Raw genomic sequence first — 16,549 nt, 5'->3', positions numbered from 1 at the left:
AAATCTGTGCTGCAGAAAATTTCAGCCGCATATTGTTGCCTTAACCCATCTATTTGCAATCATTTTTGAATGAAATTTCTTATATACTTTATAGATCATCTTGGCTTCCATATAAGATTAATCTATTGAGGAATTCATCTCTAAAACCGATTTTGTGTTGCTATAAATTTTCATCGTAAACTGCTGAAATTTTTCGACGAGAATTATGCTATCGCAGCTTGCACCAATTTCCTTGCTGTTATACTTCTGAAATTTTCTTGATTAAATTAGATATCCTTGCTGTCATATAAACTGTGATTTTTCTGTCAATTCCCTCCTCAATTTTCTTAAGTTTTTGGTGGAAATTTCGTTGAGAAACCGCTGTTTCTTCGACGATAATTCTGCTCTTACAAGTCAGCACATACTTGCTGCAACTTCCACTGATTTCTATCAAACCTTTGCTGCCATCTACCACAGACCCAAAACTTTATCCACAGCCCTAAAACCCCACCAAACCACACCCTCAAACTGTACCCAAAACAGCAACAAAATAAGCCCAAACCGTAGCCTACATCAACCAATCCACCAACCCTTTCGACCATCACCTCTCTCAACCAATACATGCCTTTAACCCAACAACAAAAGAGGGATCTTAACATCACAGATTTGAAGACATATACTATGGTATCTAAGGAGGCAATCAATGCTAAATTCGAAGCCTTGGAGGCACGAATGGAGGATAAGATTCGGATGCTCTTTACCGAACTCAGATTGGGCCGACCGCTAAGCCCGAAGAAATCACATCAAGGAGAGAGCTTTGCCCAATCACACCAAGCCCGAAGATATGACTTCCAAGAGAGGGGAAGCTCTATGACCAACCCCAACTATCCATGCATGAGAGTGGACTTCCCTAGATGGGAAGAAGGAGACCCAATTGCTTGGATCTTGCACGCGGAGCGATATTTTCGGTACCACAAAACCGCGGATGCATCTATGGTGAAAATTGCAGCTATACATCTTGAAGGGGATGCTATACAGTGGTTTGACTGGTTTGAACATACTTATGGAGTCCTTTCATGGCAACAATTCAAAGAAGGACTGCTGATCCGCTTCAGACCAACCGATTACGAGAATATTGACGGACAACTAGCAAAGATCCAACAAACCTCCACCATTCAGGAGTACCAAACCAGGTTTGAAAGGTTATCTAATCAAACTCTTGATTGGTCTCAAAAATAGCTATTGAGGACCTTTATTGAGGGCTTGAAGCCGGAGATCCTAGGAGAAGTTAAAGCGCGACAACCGTACACGCTTATGGCAGCCATCTCTTTCGCACGACATCAAGAGGAGCAATTGAACCATGAAGCTCGAAGGACTAGGGTCACTCCTCAACTAGTAATATTGAAGCCCTTAGCCCCCCCTACTGTTGACCGAGTCCCTGCACCAAAAAGGTTGACAAGCGAAGAGCTTCAGGAGCGATCTGCGAAGGGGTTATGTTGGCATTGTGACGAGCCGTGGAGCCGTGAGCATCACTGTAGTAAAGGAGGACTTCTTATGATTGAACCGATAGAAGAAGATGTCATTGAACATTCATAAGAGAGCCTTGAACATGAAGAAAAAGATGTAAATGAAGAGCCACAACCGACCGAAGTTACGGTACATGCACTAGCCGGCTACTCAAACCCGCAAATGATGAAAGTTGGAGGCCTTCTCAAACAACAACTGATAACTGTTTTCATCGACACGGGCAGCACTAATAATATCCTAAACAGTAAGGTTGCTATCCGAATGGCATTACCTATCGAGAATCATTGCAGGTTTGATGTTAAGGTCACCGACAGACGAATTTTGAAGTGTGATCGTAGGCGCCCGCAGGAGAAACTATTGCTGCAGGACCAAGAGATAATTGCAGATTTCTTCCTTCTCCCTCTTGATGATCATGAGGCCATGCTCAGAATTAAATGGCTGACAACATTAGGTGATTTTTCTTGGAATTTTATGAAACTAATTATGAAATTTTACAGTAAAGAGAAACAGGTGATACTGCACGGGAAACGTGGGGGCGACGTAACGATGATTTGCACACAACAAATGAAGAAGGTTTTGCATAAAGCATGCAGTGGCTTTTTGGTACAACTTGAGCAGCAAACTAAGGGAGAGCCAACAAAATTGGAAGATCCAAATCTACTTCCTTTGCTTGCTGAATTTTCAGATATATTTGACGAACTACATAACCTACCTCTTACCCGTCGGCATGATCATTGTATAACGATTCTTCCAGGCCAATCTCCAGCAAATGCTCAGCCATATCAGTATCCACATATCCAGAAGGATGAAATAGAAAGGATTATAAAAGAGATGCTCAAAACAGGAGTTATTCGGCTATGTTGTAGCCTCTACTCTTCACCGGTGCTCCTCATACGAAAGAAGGATGGAATATGGCGATTATGTGTTGATTACCGAACTCTCAATGGCATAACCATCAAGGATAAATACCCTATTCCAGTAGTAGATGAGTTGCAAGATGAAAGGGAGCACAAATCTTCACAAAGCTGGACCTTCGATCCGGGTATCATCAAATACGAGTATGCGAAGAAGACATACCGAAAACCACCTTTTGAACACACATTAACTATTATGAATTTTTGCTTTCTTCAAAAGAAGGTGGAATATCTTGGGCATATCATATCAAAGGAAGGTGTGGTAGTAGACCCCTTCAAAATTGGAGCAATGCAAAATTGGCTGACCTCGAGGAACATAAAATTGCTACATGGCTTTCTGGGTTTAACAGGCTACTACTGCAAGTTCGTGAAAAACTATGGAGAGATCAGTGCACCACTTACTTCCTTTTTGAAAAAAGATGTCTTCCAATGGTCGGACAGAGCCTCCGTTGCCTTCGACAAACTTAAGGCAGCCATGACAACGACGCCGGTGCTAACACTACCGTATTTCAACCGACCCTTCATTATTGAGGCCGACGCATCTGGAGTCGGAATTGGAGCAATTCTCATGCAAGATGGTCGACCACTCGCATACACTAGCAAGGCATTATCTCCCTCCCATCAAAATAAGTCAACATATGATAAGGAGATGCTCGCCATTGTGCGCGCAGCAACGAGGTGGAGACCCTACTTGATTGGTCGACGATTTCAAATTAAAACTGACTATAAAAGCCTCAAGTACTTTTTGGAGCGAAAGATATCATCCCCTAAGCAGCAAAACTGGGTAACAAAACTTCTTGGATTTGATTATGAAATAACTTACAAAAAGGGGAAAGAGAATGTTCTTGCAGATGCGCTTTCGCAACTACCCGAGCAAGCTGAAGTTTTGGCCATTTCACTTCCGACCAGCGACTTCCTTGAGGATATTAAGATGGAATGGCAGGAAGATTCAGAGACTAGTAAGATTATAAAAAAAATTGGAGGAAGCACCTAGCTCCGTAGCTCATTACAATTGGGACTCAAAAGAATTACACTATAAGAGTACAAAATTGAAAAGGAGTATGGCATATCACTCACAAACCGACGGCCAGACAGAAGTTGTAAATAGGTGCTTGGAGATAGCCCAAAGCCACCCACCAAATATGACTACCCAAGGAGGACTTCAAACTCAGCCAAATGCCATTATTGATCGACGGATTATGACTTGACGACGACGATCCACTACTGAATTGCTAATACAGTAGGCAAACCTACTAACATAAGATGCCACTTTGGAGAACTATGTGTTGGGAAATTATTGGGGGGCGACATCATATGCGCAGCGGAAGAACAAGAAAACAAAATCCCCGATTCCCAAAAAGATGTTCGTCGTCGTGCGAAGATTGGTGGGCAAAAATCCGCAAAACACAAAACTGCGTATAGAGATTATGTTACCTAGGGAGATCATATATCCCTGTTTCCTTGCAGATCCTTAGGAGAGGGTGAAGGAGGTCAAGCGTCCTCCTCTCTAGTGGTGATCCACACAGCGGGGTTGCGACGACGCTCCTCAAGACTCCAGGCCTGCTCTGAGGTGGAGAGGGAGAGGAGAATAGGAAAGGCAAGCAAAGACTCTAGCCTATGAGGCTGTGAATCCCTCCTATTTATAGAGATCCCGTGTCAAACCTTAATGGGTCCTTCCCTAGTGGGTATTGGATCTGCATCTAATAAGACAAGGGCTCCGTCGGATATCTCATATCCGAACCTCTACTCATCGCAATGCCTACCATATGTGTTTGACCCTCTAGGCCAAATATCGAGCTGGCCATGAGTCATACATGTCAGAACTCCTTCTAACTCAGTGAATTATTATCTCTGTAATAATTCACACGACTCATCGACTACGGACGTACTAGGTCACTACGCCGTAGTCCCCAAACGATACAGGGGAATCCAATCCATTAGACCTGTCTGTCCTCAGTTACCATGTACCTATAGTCCCTCATCCATCTAATATCCCAGAGACCGTATATCAAGCATGGTGCTGTTAGACCCATACGGTTTCTACTCGAGTCTCGCTCTAATCGGATTCTCCCGGAGAACTCTTTCTCTCTCAATCCGAATGACCCTGGCCAGGGATTTGTCTGAGCAAGAACACATAGGATATTCCTCTCATGACGCCGAGAGTGGATGATCCTCTATTGACACGCAATAGCCCTCGTAAGGTCGACTACCACTCCCAATGACCAGTTGTACTAGATCTGGGGACAGCCAAACCTATAAGTATGGTAACAAAGAGTGGAGCACTCATACAGGACATCCTTGGTGTCTCAAGTCTAAGGACCAGATACACCACTAGGACTACGGAATCGCTGTATGACAATAAGGCATCATCAACCATCCAGCATTCCGTAAGCGGATCAATCAGTGAACTCATTCTCCAATGAGCACCTGTACTGTATCCCTAGTGTCCCTACACGAGCAGCTATGAGACCAGCTACATCCATCATATGGACGGGTATACAGCACACTAGTCTATCCGGTTATCACGATGTCCCTCTCGAGTAACCTATGACCGGGATTATTTAGGATATGTGTTTAAAGGTGAATCGATCTCATTATCGTGATCTCATCATGATCCGATTCCCATTGCACAAATCCAAGGACATCACAATATATATATGCATTTATGCAATAGTTATAAAGTGATATACACCAAAATATAATAAGCAAAAAGATTATGTATCAAGTCACACGTGCCATCACTCACGTGATTGGCTTGCTGGGCACATATGACTAGCAATCTCCCACTTGACCTAAAGCCAATCACCTATGTGTCTGATCTCCATCAGACTCCTGTGACGCTCAAAGACAATCTGAGACAACGGCTTTGTCAGTGGATCTGCAATGTTATCTTCGGATGGAACTCTTTCCACTGCTACATCTCCTCGGGTTACGATCTCTCTGATAAGTTGGAACCTCCTCAGAACACTTTTGATGAGACCCGGGTTCCCTTATTTGAGTAATCGCCCTGTAGTTGTCGCAATATAAGGAAGTCGGCTCCTCGTTACTCGGCACGACTCCCAAATCTGTGATGAACTTCTTCATCCAAACTCCCTCCTTTGCTGCATCTAATGCAGCAATGTACTCCGCCTCTGTGGTCGAGTCAGCAGTGGTATTTTGTTTGAAACTCTTCCAGCATACTGCTCCTCCATTCAAGGTGTACACATACCCTGAATTCGACTTGCTATCATCGACATCAGACTGAAAACTTGAGTCAGTGAAGCCTTCAACCTTAAGGCTATTACCTCCATATACTAGTAAAAGATCCTTAGTCCTTCTCAAGTACTTAAGGATACACTTTACTGCTTTCCAGTGCTCCAAGCCTGGATCCGCCTGATACCTGCTCGTGACACTCAGAGCATGCGCTATATCAGGCCTAGTACATAGCATGGCATACATGATAGACCCTATTGCTGAGGCATAAGGTATCATATTCATGTTTGCCCTTTGGAATTTTCCATGCCAAACCTTTTGACAATGGTTTCTATGTACCTGGATTGGGACAAGCCAAGCATCCTCTTGGATCTATCTCTAGAGATTCTAATCCCCAAGATATAGGATGCTTCCCCTAAGTCCTTTATGGAGAAGTGTCTAGATAACCAAGTCTTTACTGTTGATAGCATTCCTATGTCATTCCCAATGATGAGGATGTCATCCACATATAACACCAAAAAGGTGATAGCGCTCCCACTTACCTTCCTGTACACACAAGGCTCATCTTCGTTCTTAACGAAGTCATAAGATCTGATTGACTCATCAAATCTTATGTTCCAACTTTGGGAAGCTTGCTTTAGTCCATAAATGGATTTAAGCAACCTACACACTTTATCTGGGCAGTTCTTGGACACGAATCCCTCAGGTTGCATCATATACACCTCCTCCTCGAGGTTCGCATTGAGGAATGCGGTTTTCACATCCATCTGCCATATCTCATAATCATAGTGTGCTGCAATAGCCAATAGAATTCTGATGGATTTTAGCATTGCTACGGGTGAGAAGGTTTCGTCGTAGTCAACACCTTGCCTTTGACGATACCCTTTAGCCACTAGCCTTGCTTTATAGGTCTCTACCTTTCCATCTACTCCGATCTTTTTCTTAAAGATCCATTTGCAACCAATGGGTACAATACCTTCGGGCGCATCAACTAGGTTCCAAACCTTATTGGACTACATAGAATCCATCTCAGAATTCGTGGCTTCTTGCCACTTCCCGGAGTCTATACTCATAATAGCCTCCTCGTAGGTCTGAGGATCAATATCCTCAGCATCCTCTCCTCTAATATGTCCCACATATCTCTCAGGAGGATGAGATACTCTATCAGACCTGCGTAAAGTTGAAACTTGTGTATTAGGTACCTGAACAGACTCGGGCTGTAGAGTGGTGCTTGAGCTTGGTTCTCTAACTTCGCTCAACTCTATCATTCTCCCACTGTCTCCGCCAAGAATGTGTTCCTTCTCAAGGAACACTGCTCTCTTAGCTACAAAGACCTTTTGGTCCTCGAGATAATAGAAGTAATACCCACAAGTTTCCTTGGGTTATCCCACAAATATACATCGCTCTGTCCTTGATTCTAACTTATCGGGGTTGTGTCTTTTAACGTGGGCTGGGCAGCCCCAAATCTTAACAACCTTAAGATCAGGCTTCTTCCATTTCCATATCTCATATGGTGTAGACACTACCGACTTAGTTGGAACTCTGTTCAGTAGGTAAGTTGTGGTCTCTAGGGTATATCCCTAAAAGTAGGTCAGCGAAACTCATCATGTACCGTACCATATCTAATAACGTACGATTTCTCCTTTCAGAGACACCATTGAGTTGAGGTGTGTAAGGAGGTGTCCATTGGGATAATATCCCATGGTCCTTGAGGAACTGAGTAAACTCTGTACTTAAGTACTCACCTCCTCGATTTGATCGAAGAGATTTGATACTCTTTCCAGTCTGGTTCTCCACCTCATTCTTATACTCTCCGAATTTCTCAAAGGCCTCGGACTTGTACTTCATTAAGTACACATATCCATACCTTGAGAAATCATCGGTAAATGTAATGAAGTAGGAGTAACCTCCAATGGCATGAGTTGACATGGGTCCACATACATCACTATGTATGAATTCCAACAACTCAGTGGCTCTCTCTCCAGTTCCACTAAATGGAGAGTTGGTCAATTTTCCACGAATGCATGGCTCACAAGTTGCATAAGACATATAGTCGAATGGATCTAGATATCCATCATTTAACAACTTTTGAATCCTTCTTTCATGGATGTGACCTAGCCTACAATGCCACAGGTATGCACTGTTCACTTCATCTCGTTTCCTCTTAGACACATTTACATTCATGATATGTGGAGTAGTGTCTAACATAAATAAACCATTATGCAATGTTCCTTTCGTGATGATCTTATCATCTAATAATATTGAACAACCATTGTTCTCGAAAACAAATTTATATCCACTAACTGTTAAACATGAAATGGAGATAATGTTTTTGATAATAGAAGGAACAAAATAACATGCATCTAATGCAATAAAAGCTCCACTAGGCAGATGTAAGGTGACCTCGCCAATAGTTAATACAGCAATTTTTGCTCCATTACCCATCTTGAGGTCCATCTCGCCTCTCTCTAGTCTCCTAGGCCTTGCTAGAACCTGCAACGAATTGCATATATGATAAGCACTACCGGTATCCAATACCCATGTGTTATCATAAGATTCTGACAAATGGAGACTGATCATGAATGTACCTGAAGCTTCATCAAGCTTTTGTTTCGCCCTTTCTGCAAGGTACTCTTTGTAGTTTCTCTTCCAATGCCCATCTTTACCACAGTGGAAGCACTGGCCTTTGTAATTTGCTGGGTCTTTCTTAGCAACCTTTGCTTTACCTTGTTTGCCCTTGCCCTTTCCCTTCTTAAGGGACCTTTATGCTTTCCTTTTCTTTCTGGTCTCACCAGTGTAGAGAATTGGCTTCTATTTCTTAATAGTACTCTCTGCCTCCCTCAACATATTGAGGAGCTCTGGGAGAGTCACCTCAAGCTTGTTCATATTAAAATTCATTATGAACTGTGAGAAGGAATCTGGTAGGGACTAAAGCACAATGTCCACACACAAGTTATCCTCTAGGACCATTCCTAGACTTGTGAGTTTCTCTATCCACTCAATCATCTTTAGGACATGGTTCTGAACCGGTGTCCCCTCAGTCATCCTAACGCGGAAAAGGCTCTTGGATATCTCATATCGTTGAGTCCTTCCCTGTTCCTTAAACAATTTGCGGACATGTAGGAGAATGGATCTGGCATCCATCTTTTCATGTTGTCTCTGTAACTCTGGAGTCATAGAGCCCAACATATAGCACTGAGCAAGAGTAGAGTCATTAATGTACTTCACGTAGCGAGCGATCTCATCCTCGCTTGCCCCTTCTTCGGGCGTAGGCATCACTGTATCAAGGACATACACGATTTTCTCCGCTGTGAGAACAATTCTCAAGTTACGGAGCCAATCCGTATAATTTGGACCAGTGAGGCGGTTGACAACAAGTATGCCACGTAAGGGATTTGAAAGCGACATTTTCTGAAAATAAAGATGTAGCAGAAATGAATAACATGCAGATTTTACAAGAAATAAACTATCAAGATATGGACTTCTATCTTAATTTGCTCCCACTATTTTACTATCGAGTCACGCGACACCCTCAGCATGTGAAACGGAAGTCTCCGGCAGACTTCTAGTGGGGATCAGGATCCAATCAGCGTCTTAGTGTAACCTCGAGGGACTCGACCAATCACACTAAGCCTAAAAGGTAGGCAACTCTTGCCGATCACAACTCCTTGTGATTCCCGTCCTGTTCGGCCTCCGAATCACCATGGCCTCGAGGGGCTTGACCAACCATGATGCTCGGTCAAGTCAACACCTTCGTTACAAGATGAGTCTGATTTGATGATATACCCTCGAGGGACTCGACCAAGCATATCATGCCCTCAGGTCACCGGTGACATCTCTATGTCGTAAGCAATATAGTGAATCGCGATATAGGTGAGTCTCGAGGGACTCGACCAACTCAACCTACACCGGGATTCGGTTCCTACTCATAACGATGGAAGGCCACGTGGGTCAATCTAATTGCCTCACATTTACCGACTTAATATTATCGAGAGATGTTTCTATAATTTGGTCTCCTAATATGACATGTCACACATATACATATTTAATATATATCTACATCGCATGTAAATATATATACATATCTAGTATGTATATAAGCAATCACATCAGATGATCATGGACCACAACCTAATATGATTAGGCCCGAGCCAGTAGAACTAATCACGATCGTCCATCTCGTCCTCGTCGGTTCCGTCGACATCTTGTTGCATCTCCATGCATCACGATCGTCCGTCTCGTGGGTCCCGCTATCGCATCCACGCTCCCGCTGTGCCTCCTCATGTGATTACAACTTAATCATAGGCACGTAGGCCCGACAATAAATGAGAAATATAATGGAGGTTCGCAGACCTCAATAATAATAATCACAAATACACACATCACACGGTCCATGATCATCCGTCCACACATCATACATCACATGTATAAATAATCATCATCATGTAGGACTACTAGATAATAATAAAAATCATAATCAACTAAACCTTTTAATTAATTAATATTTTCTGAAATCAGGGATAAATAGGGAATTTCTCAATTCCTAAGGGTATTTTCGTAATTTTGACAAAAGATAGAAACTGGAATTTCTCAAATTCACAGGGGCAAAACTATCTTTTTGCCCAAAACCCTAATTCCCTCTTACTACTGCCGCTGCCGCCGCCGCCACCCTCCTAGCGGCGGCCTGTGCGGCGGGGCGAGGGCGCTGCCCTCGCTTGCAGGCGGCACGCCCGCTGGCGGCGCTGCCGCTGCAGGTGGGCTCCCCTTTCGGGCGTCACTGCCTCCGCAGGCGGTGCTGTCCCGCTGGGCGGCCGCCCCTATGGGGGGGGTTTCGCCCGCGGGAGCAGCCGCGGCAGGCGCCGCTGCCCTATGGCGCCTCTGCCCGTGGGCTGCCAGCCCCGCCAGCAGCAAGCCTGCTGCAAGCAGACCGCCGGCCGGCTGCTGCAGGCACAGCGCTTGCGCAAGCGCCGGCGCTGTGCTGCAGCTGCGGCTGCCGCTGCAGGTGGCTGCAGGCATGCAGATCGAGGGCAACAACTGTTGCTGCCCTTCCTCGCTTTTGCGTCAACGATTTTGACGTCAAAATTCTTCCTAAACACAATACACGCAGTTCAAAACCAATAATTCACATGAACAACCTGGCTCTGATACCACTGTTGGGAAATCATTGGGGGGCGACATCATATGCGCAGCGGAAGAACAAGAAAACAAAATCCCCGATTCCCAAAAAGATGTTCGTCGTCGTGCGAAGATTGGTGTGCAAAAATACGCAAAACACAAAACTGCGTATAGAGATTGTGTTACCTAGGGAGATCATATATCCCTGTTTCCTTGCAGATCCTTAGGAGAGGGTGAAGGAGGTAATGCGTCCTCCTCTCTAGCGGTGATCCACACAGTAGGGTTGCGACGACGCTCCTCAAGACTCCAGGCCTGCTCTGAGGTGGAGAGGGAGAGGAGAATAGGAAAGGCAAGCAAAGACCCTAGCCTATGAGGCTGTGAATCCCTCCTATTTATAGAGATCCCGTGTCAAACCCTAATGGGTCCTTCCCTAGTGGGTATTGGATCTGCATCCAATAAGTCAAGGGCTCCGTCGGATATCTCATATCCGAACCTCTACTCATCGCAATGCCTACCATATGTGTGTGACCCTCTAGGCCCAATATCGAGCTGGCCGTGAGTCATACTTGTCAAAACTCCTTCTAACTCAGTGAATTATTATCTCTGTAATAATTCACTCGACTCATCGACTACGGACGTACTAGGCCACTACGCCGTAGTCCCCAGACGATATAGGGGAATCCAATCCATTGGACCTGTCTGTCCTCAGTTACCATGTACCTATAGTCCCTCATCCATCTAATATCCCAGAGACCGTATATCGAGCATGGTGCTGTCAGACCCATACGGTTTCTACTCGAGTCTCGCTCTAATCGGATTCTCCCGGAGAACTCTTTCTCTCTCAACCCGAATGACCCTGGCTAGGGATTTGTCTGAGCAAGAACACATAGGATATTCCTCTCATGACGCCGAGAGTGGATGATCCTCTATTGACACTCAATAGCCCTCGTAAGGTCAACTACCACTCCCAATGACCGGCTGTACTAGATCTGGGGACAGCCAAACCTATAAGTCTGGTATCAAAGAGTGGAGCACTCATACAGGACATCCTTGGTGTCTCAAGTCTAAGGACCAGATACACCACTAGGACTACGGAATCGCTGTCTGACAATAAGGCATCATCAACCATCCAGCATTTCGTAAGCGGATCAATCAGTGAACTCATTCTCCAATGAGCACCTGTACTGTATCCCTAGTGTCCCTACACGAGCAGCTATGAGACCAGCTGCATCCATCATATTGACGAGTATACAGCACACCAGTCTATCCGGTTATCACGATGTCCCTCTCGAGTAACCTATGACCGGGATTATTTAGGATGTGTGTTTAAAGGTGAATCGATCTCATTATCGTGATCTCATCACGATCCGATTCCCATTGCACAAATCCAAGGACATCACAATATATATATGCATTTATGCAATAGTTATAAAGTGATATACGCCAAAATATAATAAGCAAAAAGATTATGTATCAAGTCACACGTGCTATCGCTCAAGTGATTAGCTTGCTGGGCACATATGACTAGCACAATGATGACTTGAAGATCAAATTCCCAAAATTCATGAATCGTCAGCCTCGAGGACAAGGCTGATTTGAAGAGGACGGGTTTGTTAGGACTCTAGCTAGGAGAGTCCTAATTGAGAGGGACATTCTGTTAGGACACTAGTTAGGAGAGTCCTAATTGATAGGGACATTCATGTAGGAGGTTTTTTCTTAGAGAAGAATTAGGAGTTGTAAGGGAATAGGAGTCTTGAGTAGGAGTCCTATTAGGAGTTGGTTAGAAGTAAGAGTCTTAAGTAGGAGTCCTATTAGGAGTTAGGGTTTAGAAGCCCTATAAATAGCCATGTATTCCTCCTCTTTTCTCAAGTAATAGATGAATCTTTTCTGCAGCCTTTGAGCAGCAACTTGGAGGGAGAAACCCCTATAGAGTTCCAAGGAGGCCGATCCCCTAAAGAGATCAACCCCAAGTTTAGAATCTGCAAGGGTTCTAATACCTGGTATCAGAGCAGCGTTCTTGGCATTTCGTTGCCCTTCCACAGCCATCCATCAACCCTCTACAACCATCCAAAGCAATTCCCACAATTGCTTAAAAGATCGTCACCGAATTCCGCCATCATCTCCACCACCGCGGATCATCCTTTGATCATCCTAATGAGATCAACCCCAAGTTTAGAATCTGCAAGGGTTCTAACAGGAAATTACGTCGAGAAACCATTGTTTCTTCGACGATAATTCTACTCTTACAAGACAGCACATACTTGCTGCAACTTCTACTGATTTCAATCAAACCTTTGCTACCATCTACCACAGATCCAAAACATTCAACCACAGCCCTAAAACCTCACTAAACCACACCCTCAAACTGCACCCAAAATAGCCACAAAATAATCCTAAACCGTAGCCTACATCCACCAATCCACCAACCCTTTTGACCATCACCTCTCTCAACCAATACATGCCTTTAACCCGACAACAAAAGAGAGATCTTAACATCATAGATTTGATGGCATATACTATGGTATATGAGGAGGTAATCAATGCTAAATTTGAAGCCTTTGAGGTGCGAATGGAGGATAAGATTCGGACGCTCTTTACCGAACTCAGATTGGGCCGACCACTAAGCCCGAAGAAATCATATCAAGGAGAGAGCTTTGCCCAATCACACTAAGCCCGAAGATATGACTTCCAAGAGAGGGGAAGCTCTATGACCAACCCCAACTATCCATGCATGAGAGTGGACTACCCTAGATGGGAAGAAGGAGACCCAATTGGTTGGATCTCGCGCGCGGAGCGATATTTTCGACACCATAAAACTGCGGATGCATCTCTGGTGAAAATTGCAGGTATACATCTTGAAGAGGATGCTATACAGTGGTTTGACTGGTTTGAACATACTTATGGAGTCATTTCATGGCGACAATTCAAAGAAGGACTGCTGATCCGCTTCAAACCAACCGATTACGAGAATATTGACGGACAACTAGCAAAGATCTGACAAACCTCTACCATTCAAGAGTACCAAACCAGGTTTGAAAGGCTATCTAATCAAACTCATGATTGGTCTCAAAAACAGTTATTGAGGGCTTGAAGCTAGAGATCCGAGGAGACGTTAAGGCGCGACAACCGTATACGCTTATGGCAGCCATCTCTTTCGCACGACATCAAGAGGAGCAATTGAACCATGAAGCTTAGAGGACTAGGGTAGCTTCTCAACTAGTAATATTGAAGCCCTTAGCCCCCTCTACTGTCGACCAAGTCCCTACACCAAAAAGGTTGACAAGAGAAGAGCTTCAGGAGCGATCTGCGAAGGGGTTATGTTGGCATTGCGACGAGCCGTGGAGCCATGAGCATCGCTGTAGTAAAGGGAGACTTTTTATCATTGAACCAGTAGAAGAAGAGGTCATTGAACATCCAAAAGAGAGCCTTGAACATGAAGAAGAAGATGCAGAAGAAGAGCCACAACCGACCGAAGTTACAGTACATACGCTAGTTGGCTACTCAAACCCGCAAACGATGAAAGTTGGAGGCCTTCTCAAACAACAACCGATCACTGTTCTCATCGACATAGGCAGCACTAATAACTTCCTAAATAGTATGGTTGCTGTCCATATAAACTTACCTATTGAGAATTGTAGCAGGTTTGTCGTTAAGGTCGCTAACAGACGGATTTTGAAGTGTGATCATAGGTGCCCGTAGGTGAAACTGTTGCTACAGGACCAAGAGATAATTACATATTTCTTCCTCCTCCCTCTTGATGATCATGAGGCCATACTCAGAATTAAATGGTTGATGACATTAGGTGATATTTCATGGAATTTTATGCAACTAATTATAAAATTTTATAGTAAGGAGAAATAGGTGATACTGCTCGGGAAATGTGAGGGCGACGTAACGACGATTTGCACACAACAAATAGAGAAGGTTTTGCATAAAGCATGCATCGGCTTTTTGGTACAACTTGAGCAGCAAACTAAGGGAGAGCCAACAAAATTTGAAGATCCAAATCTACTTCCTTTGCTTGCTGAATTTTCAGATATATTTGACGAACCGCGCAACCTACCTCTTACCCGTCGGCATGATCTTTGTATAACGATTCTTCCAGGCAAATCTCCAGCAAATGCTCAGCCATATCAGTATCCACATCTATAGAAGGATGAAATAGAAAGGATTGTAAAAGAGATGCTCAAAACATGAGTTATTCGACCATGTTGCAGTCCCTACTCTTCACCGGTGCTCCTCATACGAAAGAAGGATGGAATATGGCGATTATGTGTTGATTACCGAGCTCTAAATGGCATAACCATCAAGGATAAATACCCTATTCTAGTAGTAGATGAGTTGTTAAGGGAGCACAAATCTTCACAACACTGGACCTTCGATCCGGGTATCATCAAATACGAGTATGCGAAGAAGACATGCGAAGAAGATATTCAAAAGAATGTGGAATATCATGGGCATATCATATCAGAGGAAGGTGTGGTAGTAGACCCCTTTAAAATTGGAGCAATGCAAAACTGGCTGACCTAGAGAAACATAAAATTGCTATATGGCTTTCTGTGTTTAACAGGCTACTACTGCAAGTTCGTGAAAAACTATGGAGAGATCAATGCACCACTTATTTTCTTACTGAAAAAAGATGTCTTCCAATGGTCGGACAGAGCCTCCGCTGCCTTCGACAAACTTAAGGCAGCCATGACGTCGACGCCGGTGCTAACACTACCATATTTCAATCGACCCTTCATTATTGAGGCCGACGCATCTAGAGTCAGAATTGGAGCCATTCTCGTGCAAGATGGTTGACCACTCACATACACTAGCAAGTCATTATCTCCCTCCCATCAAAATAAGTCAACATATGATAAGGAGATGCTCGCCATTGTGCGCGCAACAACGAGGTGGAGACCCTACTTGATTAGCCGACGATTTCAAATTAACACCAACCATAAAAGCCTAAAGTACTTTTTGGAGCGAAAAATATCATCCCCTGAGCAGCAAAACAGGGTAATAAAACTTCTTGTATTTGATTATGAAATAACTTACAACAAGGGGAAAGAGAATGTTCTTGTAGATGCGCTTTCGCAACTACCCGAGCAAGTTGAAGTTTCGGCCGTTTCACTTCCGACCAGCGACTTTCTTAAGGATATTAAGATGGAATGACAGGAAGATTCAGAGACTAGTAAGATTATAAAAAAATTGGCGGAAGCACCAAGCCCCATGGTTCATTACAATTGGGACTCAAAAGAATTACACTATAAGGGACGCATTGTGCTTATGATGAATTCTACTTGCATCTTCACGAGCAGATTTTGGACAAAGTTATTCCATATACAGGGTACTAAATTGAAAAGGAGTATGGCATTTCACCCACAAACCGACGGCCAGACGAAAGTTGTAAATAGGTGCTTGGAGACAGCCCAAAGCCACCCACCAAATATGACTACCCAAGGAGAACTTCAGATACAGCCAAGTGCCATTATTGATCGACGGATTGTGACTCGACGACGACGTTCCACTACTGAATTACTAATACAGTGGGCAAACCTACTAACAAAATATGCCACTTAGGAGTACTATGATGACTTGAAGATCAAATTCTTAAAATTCTTGAATCGTCAGCCTCGAGGACAAGGCTGATTTGAAGAGGGCGGGTTTGTTAGGACTCTAGCTAGGAGAGTCCTAATTGAGAGAGACATTCATGTCAAACCTACCTAAGCCGACTCCTATTAAATAGGTGAATGGCCGGCTAGGGTTAGGAGGTTATTTCCTAGAGAAGAATAAGTAGTTGTAAAGGAATAGGAGTCTTGAGTAGGAGTCCTATT

This window comes from Musa acuminata, chromosome BXJ1-3 (genome assembly GCF_036884655.1).
Source record: "Musa acuminata AAA Group cultivar baxijiao chromosome BXJ1-3, Cavendish_Baxijiao_AAA, whole genome shotgun sequence".
Classification (NCBI taxonomy): domain Eukaryota; kingdom Viridiplantae; phylum Streptophyta; class Magnoliopsida; order Zingiberales; family Musaceae; genus Musa; species Musa acuminata.
Note: the sequence above shows the minus strand (reverse complement) of the source record.